Source organism: Protopterus annectens, chromosome 3.part1 (assembly GCF_019279795.1).
Source record: "Protopterus annectens isolate FY-2018-M chromosome 3.part1, PAN1.0, whole genome shotgun sequence".
In the NCBI taxonomy this organism is placed as follows: Eukaryota; Metazoa; Chordata; order Ceratodontiformes; family Protopteridae; genus Protopterus; species Protopterus annectens.
In genome coordinates, this window is record NC_056732.1 from 1,278,025,360 (window position 1) to 1,278,038,061 (window position 12,702).

General features: G+C 43.4%; 1 protein-coding gene across 1 annotated transcript in view; it reads left to right on the top strand.

The window, feature by feature from the left end:
- Positions 1–12,702, top strand: part of ZC3H3 (zinc finger CCCH-type containing 3) — a 3,466,749-nt gene that overhangs the window by 3,286,188 nt on the left and 167,859 nt on the right. The gene's annotated exons all lie outside the window — the stretch shown is intronic.

The following is a 12,702-nucleotide window of genomic DNA, read 5'->3' on the forward strand; positions in this document are numbered from 1 at the left end:
CTTGTCCCAGACTATAGCTGGAGATGAGCATCCCATCTGTTATATCATTAGAAAGCAAAGCAATGGTATTCATATTTAAAGAGGGAATATCGTTCCTTAAAATGGGCCTTCACCATCTTCGTGTAACGCATGTTGTACTTTGACATTCCACCTTATAATTTAAAAATTCAAAGTTGTCTAAGCTACAGTCACTTAAATGTAGATGTCTTATATTCCAGTGCTATTGGCACTGAATGCTGCATTGTCTACTACAATATTCAGCTGCAGTTCAGTGTATCTATCCATCGTGTATTGCTTTTTATTGCAGGATGTGTAGGTTTATTCTATAATGACTTTCATTACCTGGAAGTGACTGTTCAATTGGTATAGTAGCTTACTTACTTTTTACTAGAAATTTTGACCCCATATCTCAGCTTTATAGCAGGCTCCAGCTGTACTTGGTTGCATACCGCCTACTCAGAGGTGATCTATGCCTGACATACAAGGCCATGTCCAATCCAGAATTAATGGACATGCTCCACCTAAAGAAAACCATATCCCCTCGAGCCACACGCTCTAGGGATCCAAACCTCACCACAACAATAAATAGGATGTGCTGGAGGGATAGATTCCTGTCCCAGAGACTTCACATGCTCTGGAACAAGATTCCAATCTGCATTAGGCAGAGCTCCTCACTAACACTCTTCGAGAAACCTTGACGAGTGGATGGGAAATAGAAAGTTTACCCCGGGGATCACTTCAATGGCTCTGCTGGACAGAGGCACTAGGAACTAATCTAAGGGGGCGGCAAAAGCCAATGCAATTCCGGCTAGGCTTATAAATGCCTTCGGGCAGATAGCCTAGTACCTAGCTATGAACCTATGCTGTACTACACAGACTGACTTAAGAAATCCAGTATCTATTGTAAGATACTGATGTATAATGAAGTTTGTTAACACTCCATAGGTCCATAGATAAGTACTAGGCTAGCTGCCCTTATGGGTCATTTTAATCCCAGCAAGTTTCATTTTGTGCTCGAAATAATCTATCCCATTTGGTTATAGATTGGTCTTACCCATCCCATGGTCGATAATTATTTCTTAACCCCTTATGAGAATAACTGGGATCATTCCATTAATATTTTGGAGGGACCCGTGCATAGAATAAAGCATTTATGAGCTTCTTGTGTCCATTAGTAGTACAGGGAGCAGTCCTGGGGTAATTTTTTTGTTTCTCATCCATAGATCTAAGTTGGGCTTGAGTATGTACAGGGATAAACTCTGTTTTATGTGGATGGGGGAGTCTGTTCCACAGCAGCAGTATCCTCCGTGAGATACATCTGTCCTTTAAACCATTCAGGTGATGTTGCAGAAGAAGTTTAGATCCCTAGACAGAGCATTTCTAATGCCATGTTATCCATCAATAATGTGTCGGAGGATGCCTTGTATGACAGACACAGGTTTCAAGTTATAGAATCACATTTTTCAGCAGTATTGTATGCAGGATTAGTGCTGTGACCCTTTGCAGGAGTAAATGCACATATCAAATGTTTTCCTTGTCAGTTATGTATGTGATGCTTCATGCATTTCCTGCAGAGCTGCCTTCTCTTTCAGCGTCATCTCTTTGCAAGTATTCAGTGTTGTCCATGAACTGAAGCAACTGTTCTTCTTTGGCATTTCTGCTACTGGATGATGCGTAATACTTTGTAATCTGCTCTGTTTGTTTTTCAACAGTATCTTTAATATGCATCCTGTTCGTTTCTTGGTTCAGTGGTTTACACCTTCCTGTTTAAATTGTGGTTAAAAAAAGTGAAACAAGTAAGCTGACTCCTTTATATCCACAGTCTGCAGTCTTTTTTTCTCTGGCAGGGTGACACAGCCTTACTATCAGTCTACATGCAGTAGATTCATGTCATACAGTTAAAAGCAATAAAATGAAGACCATAAAAAGACCTCCCTCCAAAAGGATATACCACAAACATCAGCTTACCACAGATATGGTATTTTCCCCATGTGGGGGCTTTACCTTCTGCGCTGCCTTACTTATATGCACTAACTCGACAGTTGCTCATCTTTGAAGTAAATGCAAGCACATGTCAATGAATGAATTATACCCCCACAATGTCTGCATCTGTAAAACTAAACTTGAAATGCAGCTGCAGTTCACGATTTTAAATGAGAAGCACATACAGAAAAAATACATTAGTCTTCCCCCTAAACACATCTAATAATTGCACCTAAAACTGTTGAAGTTGCAATTCAGCTATGCACTGTGTATAACTGCAACTTTGGTTAAAGGTGCATTCACTCTTAACAACTTGCTAGTAGTTGATCAGATTAAATGACAGTATCTGAGTTTCAGCTACTGGCATTAATACAGTGGTTTATTAAGTGGGCCTTCTAGTGCTTCATTTCAACTGCTGCAGAGCTCTAGCTTTGAGCAGTCTCTTCTTTTCTTTTGAACATCCTATTCTACAAGGAATTTCTTTATGTGCCATCTCAGCTACCTCTATATAATGTAACCCTCTGAGATGCCAATTTATGCCAACAGTTGCATCTAAATAGTTGGCAGCTTTGTTCTTTGAAGTCTGAAGTGTGTCTTGCTGTGGACTGTAGTTTTGTGCTGTCATCTTCTGTTTGAGCATGTTACTTCACATTTACTTTTCACTCATTCTTTTTTTTTTGCATTGGATAAGTCTCTGTACTCCAGCATAGGAATCTCTTTTAAAGTCCATTTTGGGAGTACTGCTTTGTTAAGTGACATGTTGTCTGTTACATAGTGCACATGTGGCATATGCTTGAAATGGGCATCGTGTGTAGCTTTACCCAGTTATGAGAAATACAGTTGTAAGTCTATGACTAAATGTTAATTAAATACATTTCTGCTGTGTACTTATCTAATTTGCATTTTCATTATTTCTGTCATTTAGGCTATACGTCTGTATATTGGTTGTGTCCTCACATGCTTCATACTTGTTCTCCAAATTCTTCTTCTTTTGAACTTTGCCTTTGTATTCAGTTACAGCTTTTGAACTTGCAAAATGGTTAGTTTCATCATTGTTTCCTTATAGGTCCTTAGGTAAGTACTAAGTTAGCTGCCCTTGTGGATCATTTTAAACATAGCCAGTTTCCCTTTTTGTTCTTGAGCGAACCTATCTCATTTATGTAGAGATGGCCTTACCCATCCCATGATCAATAATTATATACTACCCCTAATAAGGATAACTGGCATCATACCATAGATAATATGAGGAGTCCTGTGCATGAGATAAAACATTTAGGAGCTGTCTTCATCCATTAGTATTACAGGTGGCAGTCATGGGGTAAATTTGCTGTTTCCTATCCAAAAATCCAAGTTATGTGTGAATATAGGCAGAGATGAACTTTGCTTCATGTGGATAAAAAATATTTTTCAGAGCAGCAGTATCTTCTGTGAGATCTACCTGTCCCTCCAAACTGTTCTATTGATGTTGCAGAAGAGTTTAATATCCCCAGTCTGAGTATTTTCTGATGTAAAGTAAATCCATCAGTATTGGGTCAGATAATGCCTTGTGTGCCAGGCACAGGTCATCTCTTAGCAATCTGTAGGATATTGAGTATAGTGACAGTGCTTTAAGTTTGTCCTTGTAGGATATGTTGTTTAGGCTGTGTATCCTTATTGTAATGTATCTCTGCGGGTGTTCCATGTGTTGCTTGTGTCTGGACAGATAAATGCCAAAGGATTGACCTAATGATAGCAGAGTAAAGGGAACAATGACATCTGTATATCTAGATACAATTACTTTGTTTATAAGCTGTGCAGTATAGAAGGACTTTATCTTACAACAGTGGACACATGTTGGTCAAAAGTTAGGTCACTGTCTACATAAGTTCCCAAATCCTGAACAGCTGGATCAACTCTTAGGGGCATATTGTCAATGCCGTAGTTCCCTGAGGCAGATGACTTCCCAAAGGATAAAATAATGTATTTTTGGCATTTAACTTCAGTCCGTGATTTTGGCACCAGTTATTTGGGGCAAACCCTCCTGCAGGATTGCTAAGTCATTTGGGATTTAATGACTGCTCCTAGTTTGCTGTCATGTGCAAACTTAGTCAGTCAGAGCCCTTTGGTATTCGCCTTTACTTCAGAAAAGTAGATGCTAAACAGTAGAGGACCCAGCACGGAATCCTAGGGTACTCCACCGTAGACTGGGGTCTCTGTGGAGATAACTTCCCCTATTTTGATTTATGATTTACTGCATCCTATCTTTGAGCCAGGGGTGTATTTCCAGTTTATATAGCTTTTGTACTATGCCTGAGTGAGAAATTGTGTCAAAAGCTTTGGCCAAGTCGAGGTGTGTGGTGTATTCCATTTTGTCTTCATCCATTGCTTTGGTGACCTTTTAAAAAAAATCCACTATGTTGAGTAAGTTTGACCTGCCTTGACAAATCCAGACTGAGGTGGGTCTAGTCTTTAGAGGTCCCCTATATTCTGACTGATTAGTTCCATGATAAGACTTTCCATGGCTTTGCATATGAGGCTAGACAGATGTATGAGTCTGTGGAAGGTCCTTCCTCATACAAGGGGCTGACTGTAGCTTTTTCCATTTGCTTGGTACAAACCGTTGTCGACAGAGATTGAACAGTGTTAGGAATTTGGCTAAATCATGCTTCATGCTCTTTAAGATGCATACAGGGATGTTGTCAGGACCCATCAATGCAGTATTTTTTGCTTTTGATGGCACGTTTAGGACTTGGTCTTGTGAGGTAGCTGGAGGTGAGACAGTTTTGGGTATATGTTGAGGGACATAAGGAGATAAGGGGTTAAAGTTACAGTTAAATTTATCAGCCAGTAGGTTCACTGTCTTCAGCCTCAGTGTAGGTAACATTGTTTACAATCAGTTCTGTGCTTTGCTGAGTTGTGTTTTTGAGATTACGGACATAAATAAAAAATGCCTTATGATTGTCCTTGGCTTGGGTAGCTATTTTAGCCTAAACTTGGCTTTGATGGATTTTTTTTTATTAAGCTCCTGAATTGTTTAGTTCAGTGAAAATGGCTCTAATATTCTGGGAATTACTTTTCATACTTTGGGTCAAAATTGAAGCCACAGAGGTGCAGCAGTAGCGTTGTCACCTCACAGCAAGAGGGTCTCCTGTTCGATTCTCGGCTGGAGCGCCTTCTGTGTGGAGTCTGCATGTCCTCCCCGCGGTCGAGTGGCGTTTGAAAGATATGCGTGAATGGGCATGCCTTCGTTGAAGGTTGGGGGTCGGGCTGGCACCTCGGCACCGTAAAAATCTACTGCCAATCATTAGTGGACCGGAGTTCCACTGTGGCGACCCCTAACCGGGAAAAGACGAAAGAAGAACAACAACTTTGGGTCAAAATTATTTTCCTTTGATTATAAAGTTTGTTGATGTTATGGTTCCACCATGTGGGTCTATTTCAGGGGTTTGCCTACACTTGCTCCTAAGGGGTATAGCTGCATGTCCTTCTATTCTTATGTTGCAGTATTCTTACCATGAGGGATTCAATGCCAAAGGCGGTCCTGACATTCAGCCAGTATACAAAAGACTTTATCCACTACAAGGTATGTGGGACATTGCATGTAGGCCAGCAGCCAGTGTAGGCCATAAAAGGGACTTCTGCAAATACCATCCTCAGAGCTTCTCTGCTGCCAGTCCGAATGCCATCTACGATCGTCGGTCTGCTAACCTGAGTTGTTTGTTGGATACAAGAGATGTTCATCTTGTTTCACTGTTGCAGTCATCACTGTAGGGTTCTTCCTGCCGGCAGGCAGTCCTCGGTCGGCCAGAATCCCAAAGTCTGGGTCCAGCGTCGGCTGTTCAGTCATGCTCCCTGACGTCAGAGCGCTAGGAGTACAAAGCTGCCAGCTGACGCCATGTTCTCCAGTCTTTCTTGCCGTGCGGTGAAAGCAGTTCGCAAGTGCCGGTCGGCTGACTCCTGATATTTTTTCGTGCTTCAGTCCGAAGACTTACTTCTTCTTCTCAAAGCTAAGTACCCGTTAGAAACTTTTTTCTTGCTCCAGTCCGATGTCAGAAAAAGTTAATAATTGCATTTCTTGTGGGAAGCAAATAGCTCATAAGGATTTCCATTCTTACTGTATTTCTTGTTTAGGCCCTGAGCACGACGTAGCTAGTTGTTGGTTTTGTGCTAGATTTAACCAACGTACGATTAAGCGCAGGTACGATTTTGCTTTTCACTACTTTGGCAGGCGATTTAATTATAAAATGTCGTCGGACACACTTCCGACTACCGGAGTTCACAAACGAAGCAAGGATAAGGACAGGCCTCTGAGGTCCAAATCAGACTACGTTTTACAAGCAGAGCCAGCTACAGGTTCAGCCGTCATCAGTGAGGCGCTTTCGCAGCCCCTGTCATCGGCCATTTCAGAACCGATTGCCAAAACGGACTCCCACGAGGAGCCAACTAGGCCTTTGAGCACTCCAGCTGCTGGACCTTCGGACAATGCTCCCTCGGATGGGTCCGGAGCCGCTGTGCAGGTACCGGCTTCCGAGGGGGTTTTCAGGCCTACACAGCTTCTGATAAAGGCAAAGACAAAGGCAAAGACTCCTTCTAAATCTAAGACACCAGCCCAGGCCTGTTCTGATCCGGTACCCAAATCTCAAACAGCTACTTAAAATGGCGGAGGACTTACTAACCATGATTAGGGGTTCACATCCCCCTCCAGACAAAAGGCCAAGGCAAGAATTGGATTATGAATCTTCTGATCAGGCATCTATTTCTTCAGTGTCTTCCTCTGAGCAGGAATATACTTTCCCTTCTTATGAGGATTCTGATGCTGAGGAATCCATTCCATCAGCTTCTCCCCCTGAGGATTTTTCTTTTGGGGAAACTTTACATGACATGAGGGAACATTTTCACTGGGAAGGACAGGAGTACTTGGAATCTAAGAGAAGGCTTAGGGATTTCCTTCTTCTTCCCCAACATAGACCCCTGGCTATTCCTCCTATTTTGGATATTGTGGATGATGCCTTTTCTGAGGCTAATTTAACTCCTGACTCCTTTCCTCCAGCCCCTGCTAAACCCGACAGATATTACAGGGTCCCTGACTCCCACCAGTTCCTTTACAAAAATCCTACTTAGGGTCCTAAGGGGGTTAAGGCCACTTCTGCTAAAAACCCTATTCTGACAGATAAGGATTCCAGAGCTTTGGAGAGATGGGGCAAAAAAGTGTACGCTTCTTCTACTTTATCTATTAGGGCTTTAAATTGTCAATTTCATATGCTAAAATATCAGCAATTTCTATTGTCTGTTATGAAACAAAAACTGGATACCATTACTGCATGTGCAGATAATAAGGAATTACACGATTTGATGCATGCCACTGAACAAGTGGGGAAGCATGGTTTACACTGTGGTTTTGATGCCTTGGAGGCTTCTTGCAGGGCGGCTGCCTCTGGCACAATCATTAGAAGGCATGCTTGGTTAAAGGAACAAAACTTACCTGATCAAGTGAAAGCAAAGTTACTGGATGCTCCTGTTCAGCATAATGTTTTGTTTGGGTCTAAGGCTGAAGAGGTGATAAAGAAAATGGAGGATAAGGCAAAATCCATGCAAACGGTTAAGGATTTCTTACAAGTTCAGCCCCCAAGATTTAGCAGAAATTGGCCAACTAAAAATTGGTCCTTTCCCAGCTCGGACAGGCCTCAGAGGGGTAGATATAGGTGCTCCAGAGGGAGGGCCCAAGCACAGACCTCTTACAGACCTAGACAGTGGAGTGCTTCCACCCCCAGGGGTGGAGAGGACAGACCTCAATCTTATAGAAAACAGGCTCAATGACTCCCCCGGCATGGCTCCAGGAACTTCTCTCCTGGAAGCCCCTCTAGGAGGAAAACTCTCTCTTTTTCAACAAAATTGGACTTGCATAACCCAAGACAAGTGGGTTCTGGGTGTAGTTTCAAGAGGTTACAAATTCCACTTTCATACCTTGCCAAGACCAAACGGATGGCCAGACCTACCAAAACACCAATGGGCAGAGGCATTAAACCAGGTGGGATCCCTCATGGCTATGAGGGCCATAGAACTGGTTCCACAATCAGAGACGGGGCAAGGCTTCTACTCCAGTTTCTAGTTCCCAGAAAGCAAAATTCATGGAGACCCATCCTGGATCTCTCAGTCTTAAACACTTTCCTGGAGATACCAAAGTTCAAGATGCTTACTCTGCAACAGCTCCTGCCAATGTTGAGCAAAAATGCATGAATGGTGACATTGGATTTAAAGGAGGCTTACCTACACATCCCTATCGGACAGGAGTGCAATACCTCAGGTTCAAGGCCGGCTCAAAACATTACCAATTCTCTGCGCTGCCCTTTGGCTTGTCTACTGCGCCCAGGGTCTTCACCAAGTGCCTGGCACCAGTAGTAGGTTATTGCAGACTCAAGGGAATTAAAATTTACCCTTATCTGGATGACTGCCTTATTCAAGCGGGCAGCAAGGATGTCTTACGCCAGCACCTGGAATTTGTTCAAAATCTACTCAAGTACCTGGGATTCACTGTGAACATAAAAAAGTCAAATTTGACACCCACACAACAGATAACCTTTCTGGGTGCTCTTCTAAACACAACAACCCAGATGGCATTCCTGACATCCGAAAAACAACAGCAGCTGGCTTCAACTTTCAAAACCTTGGCATCAATAACTCAGCTAACTGCAAGGAAATTCCTGCAGGCTTTGGGTTACATGGCCTCCTGGATCCTTCTCATACTAAATGCAAGACTACATATGAGAAAAATATAATGGTACCTAAAAAGTGTATGGTCCCAGCATTGCCACAGTCTAGACACACAGATTGCTGTCTTGCCTTGCCTACAAAAGGAATTCCATTGGTGGACCATGGCATGTCTTCACAACAAAGGGAAAGCCTTCAGTCTGCCTCCAGCCAGCCAAGTGTTAACCACGGACACCTCTGATTACGCATGGGGAGCCCACTTGCAGGGAAAAGGTCTGCAAGGTTTTTGGACAGAGGATCAGAAGCACCTACATATCAATTTAAAAGAGATGTTAGCTGTACAGAATGCCCTGTTGGCTTTCAGGGATCTCCTACAACCAGGACAACTACTGATACGGACAGACAACACCATAGTTATGTGGTACATAAACAAGCAAGGGGGTTCACACTCCTACCCCCTTTGCAGACTAGCATTGACTCTATGGAACACAGCTCTAGCTTGCAAAGTGGATCTACAAGCTCAGTTCCTGCCAGGAAAACAAAATATTCTGGCAGACAGCCTGAGCAGGAACCTGTCAGACCCACATGAGTGGATGCTAGACACCCAAATATTCAAGATGATTACAGAAGCCTGGGGCTGCCCGGACATAGATCTTTTTGCATCCCCCCTCAACCACCAGTTACAGATTTTTTGCACAAGAACATTTCACAAGCTAGCATGGAAAGTGGATGCACTATCATTCAGTTGGAGAAACCTCTCAGGGTATGCCTTTCTCCCACTACCTCTTCTTCCATGGGTGTTACTAAAGATCAAGCAGGACAAGCCCAAGATGATGATTTTACTGGCCCCAAATTGGCCTCGTCAATTTTGGTACTCAACACCGATGAATCTATTCCAGGAGCTTCCTTGGATTTTACCTCAGATTCCAAATCCTTTGTCCCAACACCAGGGCCAGGTTCTGTACTCTCATGTCAAAACTCTCAGCCTAGCAGCCTGGCGAATTCAGGGTCTATGATTAATCTTTCCTTCCCAAACAGATCATGGATGTCATCTTAGAAGCCAGATGGCCTAGCACTAGAAAATGTTATGCAGGTAAATAGAAGAGATTTTGCACCTGGAAGAATGCTCAGGATTCGGATCCTCTCATTCCTAATATCCCACTGATTTTACTTTACCTGACAGACATGCTACATAAGGGTTTATCCTTCTCCTCCATAAAAATACATGCCTCAGCTATCTCTGCACATTACAGTACAGATCCTCCAATCTTTTCGCATCCACTTCTGAAACAATATCTCAGAGGAGCAAAGAATTTAAGGCTCCCTAGGACACCACCCATACCTGCCTGGGACCTCAACTATGTTCTGGAAAAACTCACTCTGCCTCCTTTTGAGCCTGCTGCCACATCTAATATTAAGTATTTATCATGGAAAACAGCTACCCTACTGGCTTTGACTTCAGCCAGGAGAGTCTCGGAGTTACAAGCACTCATGGTTGTGGAACCTTATATTATTTTTCACCAAGATAGAGTGTCTTTAAGGACCAATCCTACTTTCATGCCTAAAGTGGTTTCCAAAGTGGCTTTAAATCAAACTATTCACCTGCCAACTTTTTTCAATAATCCACAAAATAAGGGGGAAAGGATCTTGCATTCCTTGGATGTACACAGACAACTTCGTTTTTACCTGGACAGAACCAAGGATATCAGGAAAACAGAGCAACTGTTTGTTTCTTATGCAACAAATTCCCAAGGCAAAGCTATTTCAAAACAGACCATTTCTAAATGTATTGCTCATGGAATCAGATTTTGTTACTCTCATCATGGAAAGCAAATCCCAGGAAAAATTAGGACTCACTCTACCAGAGCTGCTGCTACTTCAGCTGCCTTTCTCAGAGGAGTACCTACCAAAGATATTTTTGAAAATGCAACTTGGAGTTCAGTGCATACTTTCTCTAAGCACTATAATCTCCCTCTTTACTCTAAGTCTAGGGCAGGCTTTGCTTCTGCAGTCTTGCAGGGCCTTCTAGCCGCCCCTTCTACTCTATAACCACCACCCTTTACCTCAGCTTTGGGATTCAACCCTACAGTGATGACTGCAACAGTGAAACACGATGAACATAGTACAGTTGTGTACACTTGCCATAAATGTAGATGTTCGAGTGTCTTCACTGTTGCAGTCTGGGTTACCCTCCCTCCTGTCCCCTCTTATACTTTCATTAGTGTGGTTTCCTACTTCACCCTTCTTCTGAGGTGTATTTGCTTCAGGGTATGGGGTTTGTTGTATGTTACATTTTTGTTTACTATTAGCCTTCACTTTTGGGCACCTGACATCTGGGGCAAGAAAAACTGGAGAACATGGCGTCAGCTGGCAGCTTTGTACTCCTAGCGCTCTGACGTCAGGGAGCATGACTGAACAGCCGACGCTGGACCCAGACTTTGGGATTCTGGCCGACCAAGGACTGCCTGCCGGCAGGAAGAACCCTACAGTGATGACTGCAACAGTGAAGACACTCGAACATCTACATTTATGGTAAGTGTACACAACTGTACTTTTCAGATAAGTGCCCCATTGGGGTTTTCTTTTCTTTTTTTTTTTCTACTGCTTTTTTGCTGTGAGGTTACATTTCATCTGAATAGGGCAAATGTCAGTGTGGAAGACAAATTCCACATTAAGGCAGCCACGGCCAGTGTCTCTTCTGCTTAGGGCCCAACCATGACCATAAGTCTTGCCCTGTCTGTAAAGCTTTCTTCCCTAAGACCCTGTCTAGCCGCCTTTATTTACCTTGAGAATCGGAGACTGAAAAGTTTAGCTCGTGACATAATGGAGGATATGTGGGGTTCTTCTGCTGAGCCTGCTATGAAGAAGGCTAAGAAAGTTAGGCTTGAAGCTTCAGCTGTGTCTCCCCTTCCAGACATCCTTCTCGAGGCTGATAAAGGCCCAGAGACCCGTCCGGATTTCGGTTCTGATTCTAAGGCGGGTGCCACTTCGGAAGCCACAAGGGATGGACAGCTTCCTCAGAGGCTTTGCACATGTGTGCTTCAAATGAATAGAAGGATCCGAGGTTCATCATTTCAGAAGGCCCTCGAGGTATTCCGCAATTTTAGTAAGGGAAGACGTTGCAACAAACGTCATTGTATGTAGGCCTATGTCTGGTCCCACCAGGTTTCACAGGGCTGATGTTCCTCTTAAAAAGAAGCAGAAAACCAAGCATGTTTCTGCTTCTCAGGATCCACCTGCTGATTGGCAAGGTTTCTCACTAGGCTTGTTCATTGCCTTTATGGCCCTGAAACCTCCCTCAGAAGTTCTCCTTCCTAGTCCTCTTACTTCTTCACAACAGAAAAGGATCAGAATGCAGGATTCTTCTGAAGAGGATTCCTCAGAGGATGAACCCTTGGCATACTCTGATCAGATTACCTCCCCCTTGGAGTACGCCTCCCCTGAGGAAGAGTCCAATGGCACAGTCTCTCCTGGTGAAGATGTCACCTTTGGGGAGACTATTGGTAGGATAAGGGAGTATTTTAAGTGGGACTGCTCTCAGGTTTCTGAGGTGCAGAAAAGTTACTATGACGTGCTTCAAATGAATTCTCTTGGTCCTTCTGCTGTGCCTCTGGTTTTACCAGTTTTTCTTGATGCCTTTTCTTCTGCATCAAAGACTCCGGACTCTCATCCCCCTGCCCCTATCGGGCCACATGGCTTCTATAAAGTTCTAGAGGACTGTAAATCTCTTCACAAATGTCCATCAGCAGATCCAGTTAATGTTTCTGTGGCTGCTGATAAACCTTCTAGACTATTGCTATCCACTTCTCTTCTCCCTTCAGATAAGGAAAGGTTGGGATAAAAGGTTTATACCTCAGCCACCCTAGCTTTCCGTGCTATCAGTCACCAAACTCATATGACCAAGTATGCTTTAGCTGTCCTTTCACAGGCTACTCAGCTTCTTCCTGACTCAGAAGTTAAGTGTTAACTTTCATCGCTTCTGGGGGCTTCCTTCCAGGTAGCACTCCACTCCATTAATATGATGCAGTTGAA